The 24,862-nt window shown below is 43.8% G+C and overlaps 1 long non-coding RNA gene across 1 annotated transcript in view; it reads left to right on the plus strand.

The window, feature by feature from the left end:
• Window positions 1-17,748, plus strand: part of LOC122915811 — a 30,726-nt gene extending 12,978 nt beyond the window's left edge. Inside the window, exons 2-3 of the long non-coding RNA XR_006386093.1 lie at window positions 8,830-8,975; window positions 17,623-17,748. This is a non-coding gene — a long non-coding RNA (uncharacterized LOC122915811). The remainder of the gene's footprint in view (window positions 1-8,829; window positions 8,976-17,622) is intronic.
• Window positions 17,749-24,862: the final 7,114 nt, after the last annotated feature.

Below are 24,862 nucleotides of genomic sequence, written 5' to 3' on the forward strand. Positions count from 1 at the left end.
AGAGAAGATGCCCAGCCCCAGGAGCACAGGCTCAAGTGGGGGCCGGGTTTGCAGCCCAAGTAGGAGCCGAGGAGAAGGGTGGGCACTCAGAGCAGGAAGAACCTGGGAAGCAGCTGCTTTCACAGTGCTGTGACGGGGGAAGGAAAAGTCTGGTATGGACCAAAGCCCAACTGCTTCTCTTCTGAACGTATGACCCGAACATAGTCGAGTGCGTCTGTGAGCGCTCAGAGGGCAACGTTCAAAGCTCCACTGTGCATGTGTTCCCTTGGTCTCCTTGCCTTTCTTTTCCCCTCTTTGAAATGAAAAATAAAGCCACCTGTCAAAGCTGGTGATATGTTCAGACCTGTAACCCACACAGATTCAGGAAGACTTCAAAGTAGAAACTCCTTGGATCGGATTTCATTTCACTGCAGATGGTAAATTTATGCCCTGAGCTCCCACCTTTGGTCTCACTTCTGTTCTTTAAGCCTCTGAAGAGAGTATACAGTGGTCTTAGGTGCAGACTAATGAGTTAAATGCCACTTATTCTCTCAAACTTTACAGACTATCTGGATTTCAACAGAGATGAGCTAAGACTTAGCTTTTAAAAAAATGTTAAATAGACTCTGGGGGTCCTGGAAGATAGAAGGGGGTTCTTTGCCAATAGAAGATAAACACACTCTGATACTCCATCTTCTCTACTAGGGTGTCTGTCAACCTTCATAGTACTTGGACTCTGGGGTGGGGATAAAAATAGTGTAAACTCACAGGGTACTGTGAGCTAATTTAGTTTGTTTTTTTTTTAAGATGTTATTGATTTATTTGAGAGAGGAAGAGAGCATGAGCATAGACTGGGGGAGTGGCAGAGGAAGAAGCAGGCTCCCTGCTGAGTAAGGAGCCTAATGTGGGGCTTGATCCCAGGACCCTGGGATCATGACCTGAGCTGAAGGCAGACAGTCAACCGACTGAGCCACCCAGGCACCCCCAATTGAATTATTTCATGCAAAGGGGTAAGAATACTGCCTGAGACAAAATGTCACATATTTGTGTGAACTATTGTTTCCCTGAGGAGCCAGACATGGAGGAGGCTGGTAAAAGGAAGGTGAGTCCATATGCTGACCATTCATTCAAAACTCTTTACCCATTAACTAGAATAAACTCCTCTGAGAGCCATGATCTGGCCCCAGCTTAGAAAAGGGAGATAGTGATCTGTACAGTGGTTTTCTTCCTTGGCTATTTTGCTCTGGAAAGGATGGCATGCCACCTCCTTAGAGAGGATCCACCCAATCCTTGCTCTATCTGTCATCTCCGAAAGTCTACAATGCATGTATTCTGGGCTATGCAGTCTGGCCCCATATTGCATTGCCTATATAAAGCTGGTGTATTTCTTTTGTTTATCCCAAGAAGCTTCCTTTACTGCTACCCACATGGCGGCTTCACTGTTTTACACATCTGTCAACCTCTGGCTTTCATTCATGTCTCAGCTAAGAAGCATTTGTAAAGAAAGGAGGAGCTATGGCTTGGAAGAGATGTTGAGTTTATTTGGAAGCTTCTCCCTCATACTTGGGACAGGGCCCTCCAGGTTGGTAGATCAGTGACTACATGTGTACTGCCCAGGTGACACCCAGATCATCTTCCAGCCCTGCTCCCTCTAGCAAGGGAGGGTCTGTTGTCTCCTGCGGACAGAGCACTCATTTGCTTTCCAGATCAGTGACAGCTGACCCAGTAGGAGAGCATATTTCCCCATGGTCCAAGGATGCTTCTTTGTGGACTATAAGGTTCAGGCAGAGGTCAGGCCCGTGTGCACTCTCAGGGCACAGGGCTCTTGGGCCTTGCCTCTCGTTCATGATCTGGTTCTGTCTGGTCCCTCCTCTGGAGGATAAATGATCCAGATGGAGTCTGGTTTGATACTGAGTAGGCCACCATGGTCAGTTGGCTGTGGGTTAAGAAGAGTCCCGGGAGTGAGCACTTCCAGGTTGCCCTCTTAGACTAATTAAGGAGGTATGAGAGAACGCTTTAATCTGTATCCCAAGTAGACTTCAGGACTCCCATTCTTCCCGCCTTCTTTTCCTCTTTCCATGTGCCACTTTCTGCATGGATGAGAACCTTGTATGTAAACACCTTCTTTGGACAATCACCATTACCACTGGACTTCCAGCCAAGAATGAGACCATTCAATAGACATTCCCAGGTTACAACTCCATCCATGATCTTGGGGAAACAGAGAGAAAATAGCTCCTGTCCTCAGGGAGCTCACAGTTCTGTGTGGCCGACAGATTCATGGAGAGAGAATTGCCAAGAGCACCGAGCCTGTTGCAGTTGAGGGATACATGAGACGTGGTGGGTGGGCTGCTTTCTTGACCGGCTGCTCCAGGCAGGAGAGGGGAGCTCCTTTCTCATGGAAAAGCAAGTTCCCTGAGGAACCCTGATCTTCATCAGATGTAGAACATCTCCTCCTCTGGGGACTGATACCGATGTTAGCCACAGCCTTCCTCACACTTGCAGAGAGTTTCAGAGAGATCTGGTGTCTCCACACAGAAGCTGAGCCTGGTTCTCAGAGCCATTTCTCCGGCCTCACCAGCTTGCTGCTCAAGCTCCTCAGCTGCACCTGCTTCACTTAGATAATAATATCAGAAGTTCCTGAGTTCCTTTCTGCTAGACACCCTACCTTCTTATGCTCAGGTTCATCTTGGGTGAAGTCTTCATAGCCTGCCCATCCATTCTCAACCCTTTTTATGAATTTCAAGAGACGCTGCCAGTCCCCTTCACGTGGCAATTGCACTTACACCCAGGTCTGCCTTTGGTCTCAGGGTCTCATATTGCTGGCACTTTAAAATGCTGCTGACATTTTCAACACATTGGCACATAAACTCCCCCCACCCCACCATGTATTTGGTTGCCCCTTACAAAGCCTAGAATACTGGAGTATACATGGTAATGACAAAGGTTTCTGTTAATTTTCTGCCTTTTATTTTCCCATCTGTCCATAAATACTACTTGACTGTATTGCTCTTCCAAAATGAAGACAAACTTCTCACACACTAACACACGTGATCATTAGAGTAGCTCCTCTTTGTTGAGTACTGACTACATGCCAGGATATAGATGAATCGCATCGCACACATCCTTTTATTTTAGCACGTATGATAACTTGTGAAGTAAGTGTTACTATACTTCTGTTAGAGGTGAGGAAAGTCTGGGGGCTGCTGTTAGTGTCTGGATGGAAGAAGGGAGGCGAGTCTATATGCTGACTATTCATTCAGTTGTGGCCGACACCCGTTGTCGCGTAAGCACCTCTGCCAGGGGAGCACTGGGTTGGAGATCAGGGGATGGTGTATGAGAGGAGTTATTTTAGGACTGATGAGCTCCCTTCAAGTTCACGACTAACTTTTTCTCCCCCTCTCCTTTGGCAGTGTTAAGCTTTAGACAGAACCTGGTTCAAATAAACTGATGACAAAAGGAGGGTCGCTTGGACTTTTGTACTCATCATGTGACTCAGGTAGTCAATATGGATTTAGCACAGCTGTGTTTTTAATAATCTAAGCCAGATTAAAGGGATCCATGTTTGAAATGTGTGTTTTATTTAACAATGTGTTACTTGTAGCACTTCAGGCACACGTGGGTTTCTGAGGTTCTGTTGAGGAAGCTGCCCGAATGTTTGGTGTGCTAGGGTTTTCACAAGATTTGTCTCCTCCAGATCTTATAAAAAATGAGCTTTAGTAGCTCCCATGTCCCTCAAATAAATGAACACTAATCAACTCACACAGTTCAGTTCATTTAATTTTTAAAATAGCTCCATGCTCTTCTACTTTTGAAATCTTAAGAGATTTCCTGAATAGATCATTACCACCAAGTTGGTACGGACTTGCGGAGGCCGTAAAACAAATAAAGTCATTAAAAATAATTTGAACAAAAGGAGTAACTTGATATGATGCCATCTACATTTGGTTTAAATGACGTTTTAAAGTTCTCTTTCATCTTACTAAACAGATCTCTAAAAGAGAAAAAAATGTGATTAATAATTATCCTCCATAAATCTTATGATAACTATTATAGTCTTTGGAGAATTATGAATCCACATCTGGAAAAAGTATTTTATATGCTACTGCCTGTAAAGCAGCAGGCCATGCATTTTACAAGTGCACGTTAGTAAGTAAAACTACGGTACGTTTTTTGGGTTCATCATTTTCCCCTCCAAAAGAAGTGTAAGCCTAGTTTATTTCATTATAAAGAGTGCTAATAAAGTTTATATGATGCTTGTTTTCCTCCCTTACTTTGGTGCTGATGCAGTTTCCCTAGGTTATTTGAAATGAGCTTTCTATCAGAACTCAGGGAAGCTTTCATTATAAGCCGGGTCTTTGGTCCCCTCAGAATCGGTGCCTGGGCAGAAGCCAGCTGGTCAAGGGGGTAGCAGAAACATCACAGGAGTGAGCTAACGCCATAGAAGCCACAGACTTCACTTTTTTTTTCTTTCCTTCTCTTTTTTTGGCTCTTGAATTTGATTCCTTTTATACTGTTTGAAATGTACAGGTCTCATGAGCTAGTGATTCAAAATGCAAGATCGGCTCATTTTTGGAATTAGAAATTTGATTAAACTTAAACATTTGTTAAATAAAATGAGTAAAGTACTTTGAGAGCCAACAATGTCCCTTGGAAATAGAAAATGTTTTTTCGTTTCCAAGCAGCTGTTTGCAATAAGAAGTGGCTGGTGAGTGAAAGGGAAGGACGCCATTAAGCGAAGGCAACCCCTCCAGAGTTTTATGGAGCTCTGCAGTCACGTGAGCGCCATCAGTGATAAATATCACAATAGAGTTGCAATGTGCCTGGTTTTATTTCCATGTGGATCCTTGAATACTCTTTAACTCAAGTCGCAGAATCCATTTAATGACTGACCATGGAAAACCACGATCCTAGTGTGCACAAAGGCAACCTTAGTGAAAAAAGATGTAGAAATCTTATTTCTAGAAGAATAACCTATAATAACCCATAACAATGACACCTGTAAACCAAATTTTCTTTTGTTTGGATTTCAGAAAAGCAGCAGGCTAAACTTTACTAAAGTTGATACCAGGTTTTCTGTCTCCAGAGAGTTTTAATGCATTTATCTTTTGGGCTTCATTTCCAAGCCTTGAGTGACCAGATTAAAGGCCCGAGATGCTGTTGGAATGGGGAGGGCCATAAAGTTCAGCGTCCAGCCCCCTTACCTCACAGATGAGGAATCTGAACTGCTGAGTGGGAAAGGGACTTGTTCCAGGGCCATAACAAGCACAGAGAGGACTAGGAACCCATGTTCAACAGACTGGGGTCTGCCAGCTCCTAGCTACTCTGGTAGACTGACAATCTAAAATATTTCTAAATTAAAATGGAGGGTAGGTTGGCACATGAGGAGTAGAGTTTCTGTTCCTTTCATCAGATCATCAAAACACATCTCCTGGAGCCTCATTTATTCCTCATTTATTATAGAAGTAATTGATGGTACCACACACAGTGTCAGATGAATGTCACTTAAAGACTGATAGACAGACAATGTTAGTGCACTTAGGGCATGTGGAGCAATAGTTCTATTGTTTGAGATTTCTAGACTTATTTCCACCAATAATTAGATGTGTGAGCTTGCATAATTCTCAAAACAATGTGTATCTAAATCTCTTCAACATTTAAATAAGATCAGAAAAGATAATTGCAAAATGACCTTTTATGTATATGTTAAGGAATTAATCCAAGATTGGCTTCAGAGTTCTGATGAATGACAAGATTATCTTGTATCTGTTCCAATTTCTATCTAATGCTATCTAAATGTGCTTGTATCAGTTAGACCTTCCAATGGAACAAACCAGCCCAAAACTTAGAGGCTTAAAGCAACATGCATTTACTCACCTGCTGATCCTGTGGGCTGGTGATTTGGGCTGGGCTCACTCACATGTAGTCAGGATGGTTCCGTTTCTGGGGGATAACTGATCGCTGGTGGTTGGGGTGGTGGAGGCATGTGGGCACTTGGTTTCTCTTCTCCTGTAGGCTTGAGCTTGTTCATATGGTGGTTGCAGTTTCTAAGAGACAAAGTAGAAGGAACCACGGTCTCTCGAGACCTGAACTGGGAACTGGCACACCAATTATTTCCACAGCACGTGTGGCCAAATCAGACTCAGCGGATCCATGGAGGAGGGGAGATAACCTCTAGCCTTCATTGAGAGGAATTACAAAGTCACAGCATAAAGACAAACTGATGTGGATACAGAGAAGAATGGAGGATTTTAGCTATTTTTGTAGCCTACCATTGTGCCTAATTCTTATTATTTAGAAAACACTATGTCTCTTTGAATCAGCAGTGCTAAGAATTTTAGATTTCATGAACCAGTAACAGAGCAAAACAAAACAAAACAAAACAGTATAAGGAATCCATGTAAATACTAAAAAAATAGGGAAATTTTGGTTGTAATAAGTAAGAACACATAAAACCAACTGCCAGTCATCTTCTAGCCCCATTATATATATAATATCAAGGACTTCATCTTCTATCCCCATTATATATATAATATCAAGGACTTCATGAATCTCTACTTCTAGGAGCATCACGTTGAGGCTCAGCACCCTGGCTTTAGTCTTCCCTGGACGGCTGGTAGGAGGAATTGGCCCTCAAGAGAGTTTGGTTCCTACCTAGGTACTACAGTCAGCAGCTGGGAATCCTTGATGAAACCATTTACTTGGCCAAAGCTGAGTTTTCTCATCTGTAAAACGAGACAGACACAACTAGTTTTTCATGTCTTTTTGTGAGTATTAAATGAAATAGTATTTGTATTTCAATTGCTACACCCTCTGAAAGGCTCATAATAACTGTTCAACATAAGACAGTTGATTATTGGATGATCGATTTGGTTTTTTAAAAATGTTATTGATTTTTACCTACACCCCTTCTCATCTCTGGGTCAAGTAGGAAATGCCACAGATTTCTTTTTGTTTTTAATTCTGATTGGATTTAATACAAAAGCACAAGAATATAATAGATATGAAATTGCAGCCACATTTCATAAAAATGTAAATGAGTAGCTATAATGGCATACCTTTCTCACAGATACTTAACTAGTATCAGCACCTCCAGAATTTCATCCTCATTCTGTGCATGGCACTTCCCAATCCTGCGTGTTTTATCTTGGGATAAATAGTTTCTCAGGGCTTGTCTGATACCCTAGGAAGTTTTGCAGGAAGTGATTTACTAGCCTTTCTTTTGCAATGACTGACTACCTAATAACTAATATGCAAAGAACCACTTATAACAGCTCGAAGAAAAGACTCCCATTTACCCATTTTAATATGCTGATCTTACTTTTATAATTCTCTCAGGAAAAGAGATGAAGAAACACGAGAAAAATGTGGTGACCTAGGTTTGTGTGAAGCCATCGTTGAAGGGAAGGGGCAGGAATGATTTTGTGTAATCCCTCCTACCAGCTGTTTCTGAATCTATACCTTTTTCACTATAATTTTCATCTAACAGTCCCTTAGCCGCTATTATTAAGACGAGATTACATGCAGAACTACTTCTTGGTTGCACACTGGAGTTATAAAAATTTCAATATGCTAGAACTAATCAGGCTTTAAGACTAAGACAAAACGATTTTTCAACAAGTCTATTTACATCATAGCCTGTCACCAACCTTTTTTTCCCACTGCTCTTCCTATCCAGTTGGCTTCCCCAGTCTACATCTGAGTGGGTTCCATTTTAGGTAGAGAGAAAATAATGAATGTCAGTGCTTGTCTGTACTTGGTCGTCATTGGGCTTTATTTACACTGGTGATAAACATGGTACCTTTCTCCACAGTGGTAGGATTGGTTTCCTCACTTCTGCAGTCCCCACCCACCACCCCACCCCCATCTTAACCCTATGACGTGCCAAATGGGTCCACAACTCAGAGAAGGTTTCTGAAGCAACTGAAGAGTTAATTCTTTCTGTAGCTCTCTTATTTTTTTTTTAAGGCATCCCTAAAGATGTAATTCTTGCCAAAAAAATAATCTCAAACTTTGCTTGAGCCAAAGAAATTGCCTCAGCAGCTTGCTTAATTCTGTCAGTGTTCATGAATCCTTCTCACTCCTCCATACATACCTTTATACCTTCGTGTTGAAAAATGCTGTTCGAGCGTCTGTGCGCATGTGTGTCCCCAAATTCTCATTTTCTTTTGAGGTCTGGTGTCCAAGCTTGTTATTCAAAGTGATGGCTCATGTGATTTCTGTACCCTCTATTCATCTGGAAAGATGACATAAAAGTCGACCAATTGATAAACCCGAGAAAAACAAAGGGAAGGAGGATGTTATGAATAATAGCAATAAAATTAACTTCCCTACATTAAACTGTTAGTTCCCTGAACTTTATTTTAAAAGCCTGACACTAGGAACTTGAATATTTACCACTCGGTGTCTCTCTCTCGCTCTTCCTCTCTCCCTTCCTCTCTCTCTCTCTATTGGATTGAGAGAAACCTGTGGATTATAGCAATCATATATGTCTGACCCTTCATTTGGATTTTTAAGCTTTCTTTGGCAAGCATAATTTGGTACCATTTCATTTTTTCACTTTACTCAGAAGGATAAATACCTTTGTGATGAGGTGGCGAGCAAATCCCTGGCCATACAGCAAACCAGCCTTAAATACTGTTCTCTTTGAAATGGAACCGACCTCCATAGACTGGAAGGGAGGCAATAAGAAAACAAAAATGCCGCCCTGAAACAGAACCCAGAATCTAAAACCCGTCATTCTCTTGAGGGTTGAAAATGTTTCCCTTCAAATGAAATTAGACTTGTGTTTCTACCATTATGGTTTTAGCAATGGAAATTTGATAAGGATGGCTATTTCTCTGTTTCCAGATGCTTCCCCAGCAAACTGCCCACATTGCCTGGCAGCGATTGTCTAATAAAGTTAGAACCAGTGACATTTCTTCTGATGAAATTAATGACGGCTTGTTAGACTGAACCTGCACATCTTCTGAAGTTTGAAGCACAATTCTAGAAAGGTACAGTATATGTTTTAAAGTCAAAGTGTTCACATGTATGAGATAACTGACAACTTTTGAAATGCATATCCAGAGCTGTGGGTACAATTTGCTAGGAAGAAACAAAGAAGAGCTTTGTAGGTAGAGTAATAGGCTGACAGAGGCAAAGGTTGTGTTGAGTGCCAGTTGAGAGTTCTCAAGCCTGCATTGAGTGTTCATGCAAAAAATAGAGCAAGAGGAGTTCGGATGGATGCAGTAGAGAGCTTCTGGCATGGCTCCTGGTGATTCCTGACTCCTGGAATTCATGCCCTCCCCTTAAAACTAGGCTGGACCTGGTGACTTGCTTTTAACAAATAGAATGTGGCAAAAGTGGTGGGATGTCATATTCATGACTGAGTTATAAAGACTGTGATGTGCTTCTTGCTAGCCCTCTCTCTCTGGCTTCTCTTGTAATCTTGTTCTGATCAAACAGGCTGCCATGTCATGACCCATCCTGTGGAAGGGACCATATGGCTAGGAAGTGAGGGCAACCTCTGGCCAATAGCCAACAAATAACTTGAATCCCTCATTGCAGTAGTGACAAGCAACTGAATTCTGCCAATAATCATGCGAAGGAGCTGGGAAGCAGGTCCCTCTCTAGGCAGGCCTTCAGATGAGACTGCAGTCTTGGCAGAGACCATGATTGCAACCTGTGAGAAACTCTGAAGCAGGGGACTCTGAAGACACTGTGCTCAGACTTCTGACCCACAGTAGCTGTGTGACAGTAATTGTAGTTTAAGCCTCTGAGTTTTGGTATAATTTAGTATGTAGCAATGAATGTTCTATCAGTCAGGGTTCTCCAGAGGACACACACACACACGTATATATTTTCATGGAGAAAGAGGGAACAAAAGAGAGGGGGAGGGGAAGATGGAGAGATATCATGAAGAATTGGCTTGTGAGGTTATGGAGATTGATAGTCCATCTTCACTGTGGACCAGCCTGAGGAGACCCAAGAGAACCATTGATGTCCAAAGGCAGTTTGCTGGAAGATTCCCTCTTACTTGGGGAGGCTGATCTCTGTTTGTTCTGGTCATACCATCCAGTGATTTGATGAGGCCCATCCATATGACAGAGAAAAATCTGCTAGCTCGAAGTTTACTGATTCAAGTAATTTCATTCGAAAACACCCTCTAAGTTGACAAATAAAATTAACTATTACAGATGTGAAGTCATGCCTTCAAGATGTCTTTCAGAGAAGCTGGAACTTGGTAATATCCTGAGCAAGAGAGAGCCCATCTCAGCCCCTCCACAGGCTGTAGTAGGAGAAAAACTGCATCTGGGGGAGATAAATCTGATAGTGTTGGGTGACACAAAGTCAGTTATATCTCAGCTCTCAGACCATTGTAGATGATTTTGAGGACTTTGGAGCAGGTATATGTACATTTTAACCAACTGATAGGGAGCAAGTACACAAGTGGTGCCCACCTAGATTACAAAAGAGCACAATACTGGCATCTCTGAAATCCCCATGTGGCCCCACCTGATCAGAACTATCCTCTGTGAGTTTTTATAATATATTCCATAATCAAAGAAATTTGGAAAATGTAACCAAACATGGTTATGAATATAAGTGGAACACAGAATGTACACTGATTGTTTTAGGTGTATTAAGATTTCCCTTCTCAACTAGATATAGTCTCCTAAGAGCAAGGGGTTCGTCTCATGTTCCTTGTGGGGACTTGTAGCTTTCAAGCACAGGCAGGGTGGCATCTCATGGTGTCTCATGGGTGCCATGTTGTATTCACTCATGGTTATTTGACAACTGGGTATGGGAGCAGTCTTTCATGTCTCAGAATTGTCAGGAGGTAAGATATTTTGGTGAGAAAATACATGTACTGCTGAGCCCAAAATCCCCCCAAACCTTTCATCTTTAGGGAAAATTTGTCTATCTGTAAAGAAAGAACTGAGTGTAGCTAACCTAGGCCATGTTTTATATAGGCAGAGTTGAAATGATTGGAGCTCTGAGACTTTTAGAACTGTTTAAAGATAACTGCTAGTCTTCAGTGCTCAAAACTCAGGGTCTAGGCTTGTGGCTGTGTTATGGAGGTTAAACAGGCATTTTTATCAGAGTTTAATTAACTGTGTGTTGTGTGTGTATGTGCAGGTTGGGGAGGGAGAGAAAGAGAGAGAGTCAAAGATCAGGGCCAGTTCTGAGGGTCACAAAAGTACAATGGAAGCCCACTGTCCTGCCTGCAGTATTTCACCAGGTGACGAAATTTCTAGGCTCTGCAGAAAATATATTCTGAATTTCTTCTATAAATGTAAAGTGTTCATTTCACTGTGGCCTGTTGGCACTAGGATTCGATCTGTCAAGGGCATAACAAAAATGGACATCATGCCTTGAAATGCCAAGAAAAACAAATGCTAGAAAGGAACCCATGTAGACTTAAATATGCAAACAAGCTAAGGGCTCTTGCCCAGCAGCAAGATGGGGGGTTTGGGGGGTGCAGGGAAGGGGGAGCAAACCAGAGGACTGCAGCATGCATGGGGAGAACACTTGCATACCAGGCAGTGAGGGACTTGACGCATGCGTCCAGTTGCAGGTTTAGTTGAGATTAATGTGCCTTGATGACCAGCTCTGTCCTAAAGTTTCCAAAAGGAATCAGATTCTGATGCCAATTTGCCTCAAAACAGATGGGCAAGACTTTTCCATGGGGAAAGAGCACCAAGGTGAAATGCCACATGTCAGGAGAAGGTATTTCAAACTTAATTTGCAACAGGCAGAAACAATAGAGAAGAATAAATTGGCCTTCAGAAGGTTCTGGGGTGAACACTGAGAAGGACCCCAAAACTCAGTTCTTAGAAAAATTGTCCTCTCCCACTGACCTCTTAGTTCCAAAGTTCACCTGTTGTGAAATGCTAGTATTTGTTGCTGGAAGAGGGCACCAAGTGATGCTTCATCCTCTGCAAAAAAAATCTCTGTTTTCATGAATTCAGTGTGAGACCAAATATGTCATCACTTGTGCTCAGTGTTACAAAAGGGGGAATTTTTCAGCTGTCTTTATTGGAACAGAGCATGTTTTCACACTACTTGATGTCAGTGTCTCCCATTTTAAGCTCTTGTTTTTATTGGACACATTGGATTGTTTCAGCCCAAATTGCACATATCCGAAACCCACTAGATTGTAGGCCAGATGATCGGGCCAGAGAATAGCCACTTATTCCCAGATTCATGTCAAAACTGATTGAAGTAGAGATCCAAATATTCCACCTGCATGATCTCATCTTAACTCCCCGGAAACTCTGCTCTTTCCCAAGATTGTATGTGTTGGTTATAACTATGGGTTCTATTTTCACTAAGTCCAAATTTGTGCTATTTAGAACTTAAGAAAAAACTCACAGAACCCCTAATATGTATGGATTACCACCACTGAGGCTGCGTACATGTCCTGTGGGCTGCAACTGGGAGAAGGAAAGAGTAATGTTGTACCGGCTTGGGGAGGGGGGTTAGAAATAGATGGAAAGCATTAAAGGTATCTTTCCGCAGATGTTTGGAAAGAAACAATGTCAGAAATGTTGCTAGGACAAATGAATAATTGGCAAGATAAAAAATGGAAACAAATTTCATATTTAGCCTCAGGACTAAAATATATTAAGATATATCAATGATCTATATTAATGATATATTAATGAGTTGGATATAGTATATAAATCATATGTCTTCCCTACTATAGGATTCATCACTTGTAAGTATTCATAATTAATAACTATTATCTTAAATTCTTAAGTATTATTATACACTTGCTAAAGGTAAGTATGATACAAAGAAAAGAACACCGGTCTTAGCTTCAGAAAATTGGATTTTAATCTAATTTTATATGATCTGTGTGACCTTGGCCAATGACTTAGCTCTTCTGTGTTTAAGTTTCCTTAGTAGTGCAATGGAGATAACAATAGTCATCTTACCATCACTGATGCAATGACTGATACAAAATATGAGAAGCACTTAGTGCTATGCCACACACACAGAAGGCACTTCTTAAATAATTGTTATAAGAAGAAACAAAAACATGAGCTTGGCATTTGTGTAGGAGGTCCGTGTGTGATATGTACACACAAATGGGAAAAGAACAGATCTGAAAGACGCATATCAAGGCTGGGGGAATGTAGGCACAATGATGACTAAGGGTAAATAGGGTGCTGGGCTTCTCAGAATGACTGTAGGTTTTGAGGGTAGAGATTATCCACTGCCCTATGTGTCTTCTTGTCCTTATGAGCTGTTCATCCATCCCAGTTCCCATTATGATAAACCCCTACCTCTCTGGACAGGAGTCTTCCAATGCCAACTCATAACTGAGTTCAAGCAAAATGACTTTTGACTGGGTCAGAGTCTGCTGTTCTGAAAGCATTCCTGAGGAAATATCTGGACCTAGGCTAAGGGAGGGTGGAAGGTGGTACGGAAGTGATGGTCAGCCATGGTAACTTCTATTTACCTCCACTGGCAACCTTCCTAATGTGCTGTGGACAGCTCGGTGTGAGGAGGGCCTTTGTCATGGAGGACTGAGATTCAGAAGGTTGGAGGAGAGTTACAACCACCATACATTGCATTGTGAGGTCAAGCTGGAATTTAAGAGCAGAGGTTCTGCCTAACGAAGTATTTTTCCATTGTCAGCAAGTGCTTCTTCTCCTACTTTTGCCCTACACACTTTTCCATTTGGGGGGGTTCAATACTTCCTCATTTTGCTTTGGTTCTCCAGAGTTTATCTAACAGATATTTATTGAGATCTGCCATGTGTGACACCAACTCTTGTAACTGAGGGAAAGCCATTGATGGATCATTTCTTCAACCCATTCTCAAATACAGTGCTCCTTCTACTGACCATTTTGTCATTTTCTTTAAAGGTGAATTAAACTGTCTCACGTTGAGGTCTTTTATCCATTTTGAGTTGATCTTTGTGTACGGTGTAAGAGAATGGTCGAGTTTCATTCTTCTACATATAGCTGTCCAGTTTTCCCAGCACCATTTATTGAAGAGACTGTCTTTTTTCCACTGTATATTTTTTCCTGTTTTGTCAAAGATTAATTGACCATAGAGTTGAGGGTCCATATCAGGGCTCTCTAATCTGTTCCACTGGTCTATGTGTCAAAATGGATAAAAGACCTCAACGTGAGACAGGAATCCATCAGAATCTTAGAGGAGAACATAGGCAGTAATCTCTTTGATATCAGCCACAGCAACTTCTTTCAAGATACGTCTCCAAAGGCAAAGGAAACAAAAGCGAAAATAAACTTCTGGGACTTCATCAAAATCAAAAGCTTCTGCACAGCAAAGGAAACAGTAAAAAAAACAAAGAGGCAACCCACGGAATGGGAGAAGATATTTGCAAATGACAGTACAGACAAAAGGTTGATATCCAGGATCTATAATGAACTCCTCAAACTCAACCCACACGAAACAGACAAACACATCAAAAAATGGGCAGAAGATATGAACAGACACTTCTCCAATCAAGACATACAAATGGCTATCAGACACGTGAAAAAATACTCATCATCATTAGCCCTCAGGGAGATTCAAATTAAAACCACATTGAGATATCACCTTACACCAGTTAGAATGGCCAAAATTAACAAAACAGGAAACAACATGTGTTGGGGAGGATGTGGAGAAAGGGGAACCCTCTTACACTTTTGGTGGGAATGCAAGTTGGTGCAGCCTCTTTGGAGAACAGTGTGGAGATTCCTCAAGAAATTAAAAATAGAGCTTCCCTACGACCCTGCAATTGCACTCCTGGGTATTTACCCCAAAGATACAGATGTTGTGAAAAGAAGGGCCATCTGTACCCCAATGTTTATAGCAGCAATGGCCACAGTCGCCAAACTGTGGAAAGAACCAAGATGCCCTTCAACGGATGAATGGATAAGGAAGATGTGGTCCATATACACTATGGAGTATTATGCCTCCATCAGAAAGGATGAATACCCAACTTTTGTAGCAACATGGACGGGACTGGAAGAGATTATGCTGAGTGAAATAAGTCAAGCAGAGAGAGTCAATTATCATATGGTTTCACTTATTTGTGGAGCATAACAAATAGCATGGAGGACAAGGGGCGTTAGAGAGGAGTAGGGAATTTGGGTAAATTGGAAGGGGAGGTGAACCATGAGAGACTATGGACTCTGAAAAACAGTCTGAGGGGTTTGAAGTGGCGGGGGGGTGGGAGGTTGGGGTACCAGGTGGTGGGTATTATAGAGGGCACGGCTTGCATGGAGCACTGGGTGTGGTGAAAAAATAATGAATACTGTTTTTCTGAAAATAAATAAATTGGAAAAAAAAAGGTGAATTAAACTTACCAGCTTTTATGAAGTGACAAGCTTGTGGACTGCTCTGCTATGAGCATGGAAGAAGATAAAGGAGAGGCACAGAATGGATCCCATGGTTTCTTTCCAAATTTTTGGGGTCTTCCTGAGCCAGCTTGGTAGAAAACCTTTCCATGAGGCAGTGTACTGGCAGAGGAGCTGCCAAGGAGAGATGGGGGGAAGAACAAGAAAGTAGGAAAAGGATGCTGGCCACTATTTCAGACATTTAAGCAAGACTAGAAGTTGGGGTGAGGAGCTTGAAACAGGAAGGATATGAGCAGGAACCCCCTTTTATGTAACATTTGATGTATGCTCCCGGGGGATGATAGGTGGCTGAGTAGTAGAACCTAATATATTCTACCTGTAAAATGTTAGCTAACCTTGTTTTAAGATGGAAATAGGTACATTGTCCAGAAGTTATTTTTTAGACTCATAATTACTAGATGACTCATACAGACTAAAATTCTTCTAGAAATTTTATTTATTTGTTTATTTCAATTTTTAAAATTTTAATTCTAGTTAGTTAACATACATGGTAAAATTGGCTTCAGGAGTAGAATTCAGTGATTCATTACTTCCATACAACAGCCAGTACTCATTACCGAAGTGCCCTCCTTAATCCCCATCATCCATCTAGTCTACCCCCCACCCACATCCCTCCATCAACTCTCAGTTTGTTTTCTACACTTAAGTTTCTTATGGCTTAAATTTTAGAAAAGAGGTAGAGTCCTCATTGTTCCAGACTTGAGGGAAGACTTTCTGGGGGAAGATTCAGTTAGGGTTTGGTCTTGAAGAAGTGAATCTTGGGGAATCAGAACAAGGTGAAGGAAGCTAAGAAGCAGCCCAGTCTCTCAGAACACCAGGCCCTTCTTTACTCACCCCTGCTTGAAGTTCCTTTGATTAGCACCCCAGAGACAACCACTAAACACTTTCTGGAGCCCAGTGATGTGTTCTTCCCATCACTCTTGCCTTTCTAGTTTTTTTAATAACAGGTAACACTTAAATCCTTCTCTACACCTCTGCTCCTTCTCCAGGAGCTCCAGCATAGGCCTGCTGCTTCTATGGACTTTGTTCTTCCGGATAGCCTACCGAATCGTAAACATCATCTAGAAAGCCTCTTCAACCCACAATTCCTAATCTTTCATTCAGATAACACAGGCACAGTTTTGTCATTGGGTACCGAATGTTTTCCTGCACTGTTGCTGTACCATAGGTCTACAGGTCATGGATGTCCAAGTCACATGCTTGCATTCAGTCTCTACAATAGCACCCAGATGCTAATAGGCAGGGCAAGTGTTATGAGTGACATTTTAGAAAAGGGAGGATTGAGTTGTAGGAAGCCTTGCGTGGGTCACACAGACCACTTAGGGCAAAACACAGATCTCCTGATTCATGCTTTGGTACTTCTTTTCTGCCATGTGGTCCTGCTACCATCATCCCTCTTATAGGCAAGTCTGACTAAAGGGGCAGATCCAACTATTGTGCTTATATTTCAGATGAATTAAAAATTGGAGAACTGACATAACTTGCTCAAAGTTACATAAGTGGCAGAGATGGGGTTTGAACTCAGGACAGAATGAGTGCAAAACCTACTCTGATAACCATCATGCAATCTAGCCATGTTCAAAGGAAGGGATTTGTTCCTTGTGACTTTAAGGCAGAATATATACTCACTGATGGGAAACAGAATCTTGTGCTTTGTCTAAGTGGAAGGAGGAACTTGGTCACAAAGGAGTGTTGAATAAGGAAATGAACAACCTTGTGAAACAGTGAGTTTACATAGACACTCCACTATTAATGGAGAGTCTGTGTTGTTGGAGATGCTGCAGAATAGAGCCCTGCATTATGAAGAAAGTTGGAATAAGTCTTTCTAAGGATTCTTTTAGTCTTGGCATTCTTAACTTCTTTGAAGTCAGTGCTGTAAGTAAAAAAGCTATATTTAGAAGTTCTCTTCAAGCATCCTTGAGCTGGGAGATAGAAAAGTGGTCTTCAATTTCAGGGCATTTCCTTAATGGTTGAAGAAGTTTTGGCAAGTCTTACAAATGCCATTTGTGCCATTGATGATATCCAGTGTGTCCCCTACTCCTGTTCTCTGTCCTCCCTTTCTCCTTCTTCCCTTGGAGTCCCATCCAAGACTCAATCAAAACTGACACTTTCCCTCTGTTTCCCACTCTGAGTTTTCTAAAAACTCTTTTAGAAAAGAATAGAAAAGCAGCAAATTTGACTCTCTGTTGTGTCCTTAAGATTGGGCTACCTGAGCAATTGCTCATTTTTTTTGTTTGGATTAGAGTCTGATCTAAGGTGATTCTTAATCTTTGTGTTGCAGGATAATAGTTTCTAATATGTCAGCTCCATCCTGCTGAGTGTTCCATCAACACCCTTAACCCAGTTATCTGCAAGGGCTTTGACCCCAGACGGGGAGTCTCAGATGGAAGCCAGGACATTGCTTCAGGACCGGCCATGAAAAATGCATGTAAGATAGAAAAATGTGAATTATGTGTGAAACAAACAAAAGCACCAGGCAACATGGAATTTGTGTCAACAAAAGCTTGCTGCAAGCTGTTGCTTGCTTCTAAGGGGGAAGTAGACTCTGGCGCCCAGGGAACAGTAGCAGGGAAGGACTTTTGCACAAGACGTGCAGAAACAAAAGGGGTGAACTGTTCTGGCTGTAATTGCTTTCAAGTTCTTAAGCTCTCCTCTCTCTTGCATTTGTTATGCAGCTGGGGAAGTTACTGATTACTGAGTCCGCCGGAGCCATGAGAATGGGAATAACTGACATTTATAACATTTTGACATACTCAAGAGAAGAGAAAAATAGTCCAAAGGGTGGGACCTCCAGTTGACTTTCTTGTTGACTATAAAACAACTCCATGACTGGATTACTTGAGTGAATAAGGGGATGGCAAGGTTCTCAGGGAGATTCATGCACTGGAATGTCTAGCTCATGTTCCAATTAAAATATTAAATCTGGTGATATTAAACTACACAGACTTTTGCTGCCACCAACTGCAAATGTTATAAGGACTAGTTTCCAAGCTAGCTACAGAAATCCAAAATTATCATTCCCTCACTGAGAGATATTTCTAGGCAAGAGACAACCAATATGCACATTTTTTTAAAAAGCAAATTATCTTCAGTTATTTAACATGATTACCCCGTTCCTCTCTGGACCACTGCTGGAGACCCAGGCATCCAAGTGCCATAGGCTGCTATGTCAAATATAATAAAGAACATTCCAATTATGTTCGGGGCGGGGGGCTGCACACAGCTCGAAGCTGGCTCACAGCCACTGTTGCTACCACCAGAACTGCCTTGCTAAGGTGTTCTGGGAGAAAAGAGCCCTGTGCAGTCCAACTGGCAAGACTTTTGCATAAATACATCTCCCTTTACAAGGCTGATGAGATTTTGCGGCCTACGGGCCATAGCCCCAACCCAAATCCATGACCACCGCACACAGTCATTCAGGTGGGAGGTACCACTTCTTGCTCCCACTTCTCCAAATGGCTCCTGGGGCTCATTGCAGCCTTTTAAAGACAGATTGAGGGTGCTACTCTGCCAGGCCTGCCGAAACAAGGCACCCTAAAATAGAATTTGATGTCATGGGTAGGGAATATTTCGTTTAATTCCAGGCCGTTTAATTCAATACATATTTACCAAGTGCCAGTTATATATCAGGTTCTGTGGACCTGCCTGTGGCCTGAGCTCATTGCCACTTTTTCTCATCCCCTATATCTTGGTTTCTTCATTTATTAAATTCTTATGGATGACAATAGAGTGCCCTCAGGATTCCTAAAAGCATAAATGAAAATGGGTGTGTGGTGTGCACCCAGCCCAGACCCTGATCCAAGGTGGGCATGCAGTGAACAGCAGTGTTCTCTTATCCTCCTCCCCTTTCTGAAAATGCTCAGAAACAGAAACCCATCAAGCCGCAGGTATCACTCCAGGCAGGAGCAGGAGATCCGTAGAGAGTGACTCTGATGAAGATCTTCTTAGGGCTGTATTCCTACATGGAAGCAGTTGGGTTATACTATCAACCTCATAGGGTTATAGGGGAATTGGGTGAAACACTGTCTGAGGAATGCTTAATGCCTGTATAGGGACTCACAGATTTCCTGCAAAGCTGTTATTATGATCTATCTTTGTATCTTCTTGGCTTGAATCCTCTTGGATTCTGGAAGTCAAGTGGACCCTCTTTACCTCTGTCATGGCTTCTTGGCTCCCTAGAGTTTGGATATGCCTTTATTCATTCCACAAACATTTACTGAACACCTGCCAATTGCCAGATGCTTTGCTAAGCCCGTGGGTCACAAGGACAGATGGGATCACCAAAACTGGTCATATGAGCGGGATCCCTGACCTCTAAAAGCTTATAATTGGTTGAGGAAGCCAGAAAAGCAAACACATCATTTCAATATGATGTAATAAATGCAGAGGCAGAGGTCACCATGGGGTGAAGCGGGAGCCCAGAGTAGGGACCTGTACCCTGCTGTGGGGGTGGTGGAAGGCGTAACCAGGGACAGTTCCGGGAAGGACAGCTCAGGCAACTGCACATTGAAGAACAAATGAAGACCTTTGTTAAGGTCTCCATTCTCATGACCTTAAAAGTATGACTTACACTTGTGTCCTTGAAACATCAATGGGCTATAACTAGTGACCCAAAAGTCTAAATTCTGCCATCAGACTGTGCTTGAAAGGCAGCACAGCAGGCTGGGAATTCTGGGGGTTTCATTTCCTAGGAATAAACAGAACCTCCTTCCTCCTCTTGACCCCAGAGCAGCACTTTCTGAGCTCTTGTGTCTATACCCCAGGTTCTCCTCAGTTTTTTTGCTGTAGGCCTCCCCTGTAGGACACCCCACATGGCTGGTTCCCCAAGGCAGCCTTGAAGAAAGCCTGGCCAGTGCAGGGTGACAAGGTCAAAAGCATTTGTGATGAACTGGGTAGCAAGTGATAATCAAAGTTCTAGAAAGTCCATGGCCCTCCATGTCTGGTTTCTGGTGTAGAAAATAATGCTCTGCAATACCAGTGTTGGCTTCTTCACTAATGCCTTTGACCACAGAGCAGGAAATCTTCCTCATCATTCCAGAAACATTTTTAAGAACCCTGACTGAGAAGCCTTATGCCTCCATCTCAGCCTGGGGCTGAGCTGGGACCCGGGCATGCCCTGTGTTGGATTTTCCCCTGGCCGTTTCTTCTTACCATGTTTTCTCCAGTCCTTAACATCCCTGCTCATTTCCTGTCCCATCTTGTTCTCCCCTAGGAAGCCCTGAAAGGGGCCCCAAATTTCATAAAAAGTCAAAGCGCTAGCTCAGCTTCCAGGATTCCTGAAGAAGCAAATATTAGTTTCTTTTATGAGCACATGTTCACTTTTTAAAAAGACTTCATATTTTTAGAGCAGTTTTAAGGGTACAGCAAAATTGAGAGAAGGGTACAGAGATTTCCCACAGCCACCTGGGCATAGTCTCTACACATGCACCCCCTCCTCCCCATGCCCCCCGCTGTGGTCATCATCCCCCAGCACAATGGTCCATTTGTCATACCCGCTGAACCTACATGGACGTGTCATAACCACCCAAAGCGCAGAGTCCACATTACGGTTCACTCTTTGTGTTATATGATCCATGAATTCGGACAAATGTATAATGACGTGCACCCACCATGTTCGTATCATACAGAGTATTTCCATTGCCCTGAAAATCCTCTGGGCTCTGCCTAGTCATCCCTCCCCCACAATCCCTGGCAACTGCTTACTGTCTCTATAGGTCTTTTCCAGAAGGTCATCTGGTCAGAATCATACAGTATGGAGCCCCTTCAGACTGGCTTCTTTCACTTAGACAATATGCATTTAAGTTTCTTTTTAATGTTTTCTCATGGCACATTCAGTTTTTAAATGTTTCATACATAGGACGTTAGACCCCAGGAAGCTGGTCTCTGTCCACTTCAAGACATGAGGGACACTTGAGGTCATGAGAACACCTTGATCAGACCCATGAGTGAGAACCTGGGGGTGAATGGGTGGGCAGAGGTTGGCTCAATCTCCATTTCACAGCTGAGGGATCTCTCCCTGCTCTACTCGCTGCTGAAACTGGGTGTAAGGAGAGAGTAAATGAAGCTATTTCCTCCCAGAGGAGATTATTGAGTAATTGAAAGGGGTTATTCAGAAGGGCCTTCCTTCCAGTTTCCATTATTAATCATCATAAACAAAGGAGTAATAATGGGTGTAGCAAAAGCACTGCAATTTTAGGGTCAGTTTATTTGAGTACTGCGTTGAAAAATCAGGATAGCCCTTTAACGTCCAGTTCCCATGTGACTCCACAAGAATGATGGTATATATGGCAGGGATGAGACCAGCGTTTCCATCTTTCAGGTGAGGATCCCAAGTCTTCTGTGGCTGTGCAGCAGAGTGAGGGCGAGAGAGTTGGTGGGCACAGCAGAGCCCGTATTCCAGTTCGGGTCTCTGACACCAAGCCTATTAAGGTTTCTAGTGCGTCACCGACCCAGCTCACCTTTGTTGAGCAACTTCTGTGCTGTGCATCCTGGCCTGGGGTGAGAGAGGGAGGGTCCCCGAGGGGGATGGTGAAGCACACACAAGTCCCTCAGGCAGGGAGACCCATGCATGCTAGTCTGGCTGTGGGGCTCAGAGGCAGCAGGGACCCCCTAGACTGGGGCTCAAGGTAGGCTTCAAAGGAGAGGTATCCCTTAACCCAGGCTGTGAGGATGGTCAGGCACTAGGCGGAGATTAGGGGGCTGGTTACTACCTGGCAGGGTTTGAGGCATGCGCAGTACCACAGGGCAGTCGTGACGCTGCACGATGTGAGCACGTTACCACATTCAGGCAGACGCAGAGAAGTTCGAGGAGGAGACACGGTCGCCAGGATCTCGCGTGAGTCCCATCAGTGCCCGTCCTTAACCTTCCCGGCTCCGTCTCTCGCTCGGGGTGCCCAAGGTCCCAGACGGGGCACGTTTGTCGCATCAGGGAAGGTGGCCACGAGCGAGCGTGACAGGAACTGCTCCTCGCAGGCTGCTGGCAGGAGCCGCTCTCTCGTCAGCCCCTTAGGAGGAGTTCACGCGCCAGCGCCAGCTCCCGGGCCTCGGGGAGGCTGTGGGGGGCAGACCCCAGCTCCGCAGCAGCTCGCGCAGGCCTTTCATCCGGCCGCTCCCACATGTGAGAGGACACTGAACAGAGATTGTCGGAAGGCCTGGCTTGGGGTGGGGGAAGGGGCCTTGAAATTCAAAGCCAAGGCCCTCATATGCTCTGCGCCATGGCAGCTCATCAGTCCTCCCTCTTCTCAGCAGCGCGGGAGCCCGTGCGCTCCTGCTCTCCAGCCTGGCCGTGGCATCTGTTAGCAATGAGTAAAGATGGCGTGGCAGAGGCGGGCCTGGAAGTGGGGGCCAGAGGAAGGCCTCCCGAAACCACGTGTGTGCGCTCACACACACAAAGCCACAGGCCTCCTGGAAGCAGCACCTCGCGAGGACCCCCTCGGTCTTGACTTGGTCATCAGGAGCAGGTGACTGAAGGATGGAAGACTTGACTTCTCCTCGGTGGGCCTCAGGGTCCTCATTTCTTCCCCAGGAGGGGCGCAGGCAAGCAGAAATATCAGCGCCTTCCTGGAGCTGCTCCTGTGTCTAGCAGGGAGAGGCTTGCCAGGCTAACTCCGAGAGCGAGCTAGTTCTCACGCAGGGCGGGGAGCGCTGTAGAACTCTCCAGTATCCCTGGCCCATGAGAAAGGAGGCTGGGTCCTCTCCGGTCTCCTGAAGGGCGAGGACGCACTTTGGAAAGGCTCCCTCCTGCCCATCAGGTAGCATTCACTGCACCTAAGGCCTCCAGGACCGGATACCTGCTTTCCCATGATTCCCGTCAAACTGTAGTAGGTTCTTTCAAGGTCATGAACTCTAAGGAAGCAAGGAGATAAGAAGAGTGCCAGGGAGGCCTCAAAGCCAGAGCGCAGAGTGACTAGAGTATTTCTGGAAGGCTGGACAGGTTCAGTGGTCTTCTACAGAAAGAAAAGCAGTTCTAATTTTTCTTTCTAGTTTTTCTTTTTAGCAAGTCATCCTCTAGGTAGTTATTTTAAGGAGCTGGAGGGTCCTTAAAAGTCCCTTAAGAACAGGAAATGGGAAAACACAGTGTCTTCCCCCGTTCCTCCTTCCTCCCACGGGCCTGAGGGATAAGGGCCCTGGTGTGGCAGGGCTCATGGCCAGTACTGAGGCCTGCACTGGTTCCTACCAAGGAGGACAATCAACAAACCACCTCGCCTTGGACTCACCGTGCTCTCGTGCTCTGGTGACTAAGTGATGAGAGATTCTGGCCGGTATTTCTGTTTTGAGATCCTCCATTGGCTTGGAGCAACAGGTAGGTTGGAGATAGGAGGAGAAGGAAAAGGAGCAATGTAAGATGAGAGAACGGGTTTTGTGGTCCGGAAGTCTTCTATACCTGTCTCAGAATAAGGGGCTCGAGCCTCCGGAGGTAGATTATACACAGGTGCTGAAATAGGACACAGGGTAGGTATCCCTGGTGTAGAGGGAGGCCCATGAGGAGGGGTTGTGTCCACAATGCATTTGTGTCAACCTCCACTATGCATTCTATGCACAGCTAAGGGGTCATCTTTGGTGAGCAATTCAGGTGTCTCATACTCCCGTTATAAACTCTGCAAGCTGGGCCATCGCTGACCCACTGTGTGACCCTGGGAATTAGCCTCTGAGTCTCCCAAGTTTTTTGCATATCTGTAAATTGGGAATTCCACTGCCCAGACCCCTCAGCAGCCTTGGGGATTAATGAAAGCCTTGTTCACAAATGTCTTGGAATCCATAAAGGTTTAGATCGATAATTAACAAGAAAGAGAAGGCATAAACATTTCAAATATATATCAACTCCCAAATCTGTAACAGCCAATAAGTCTAAAAACTGAGTGGCCACAATTTCCCTCAGTGACAGGCAGTCCATGCACTTTCAAAAGTAATTCTACAATAAGCATAAATTACCACTTGGGGAAACCTTCCCTGTATGCCATGATTACAGATTTATTAAGTGAAAATGAAACCTTTAAATAAATATGTGGAACAAAAATGTATTTCCCAATCTAATCGGGCCACAGAGGCAAGAGTTTTTAAAGTGCTCTGTAGCCTGTAGAGTAGAAAGCTGAGTACATTCTCTTAGAAGTCACTTGGGCGAGTCAGTCACTGCCACATAATCTCCCTTCCTAACTGTCGGAACATCTCGGTTCTCCCAATCTCAGCCAAGAGCAGCAAAGGTGCACGAAGCCCCAACGACCTTTCACAACCCCTCAGGGAAAGGGACAGATTCTGAGGCATCATGATGCCCTGAGAAGATCATGATTTGGCATTTCACCGGATTCTGAAGCAGCAGACGTCATCTATTCACCCTCCCAATGCCATGTTCCTGCCACAGTATCCTCCCCTGAAGGGCAGAATAGTGCAGTTTGATTAGTCCTGTTGACTAAGTAATCCTTGCAGGAGACCATGGGGGCCCAAAATATAAAGTGCGACAGATACACCACAAGGCTGGCCAGACCACAAATGCTTGGTGGCACTTCCTGTGTTATCAGTATCAC

Source organism: Neovison vison, chromosome 8 (genome assembly GCF_020171115.1).
Source record: "Neovison vison isolate M4711 chromosome 8, ASM_NN_V1, whole genome shotgun sequence".
Classification (NCBI taxonomy): Eukaryota; Metazoa; Chordata; class Mammalia; order Carnivora; family Mustelidae; genus Neogale; species Neogale vison.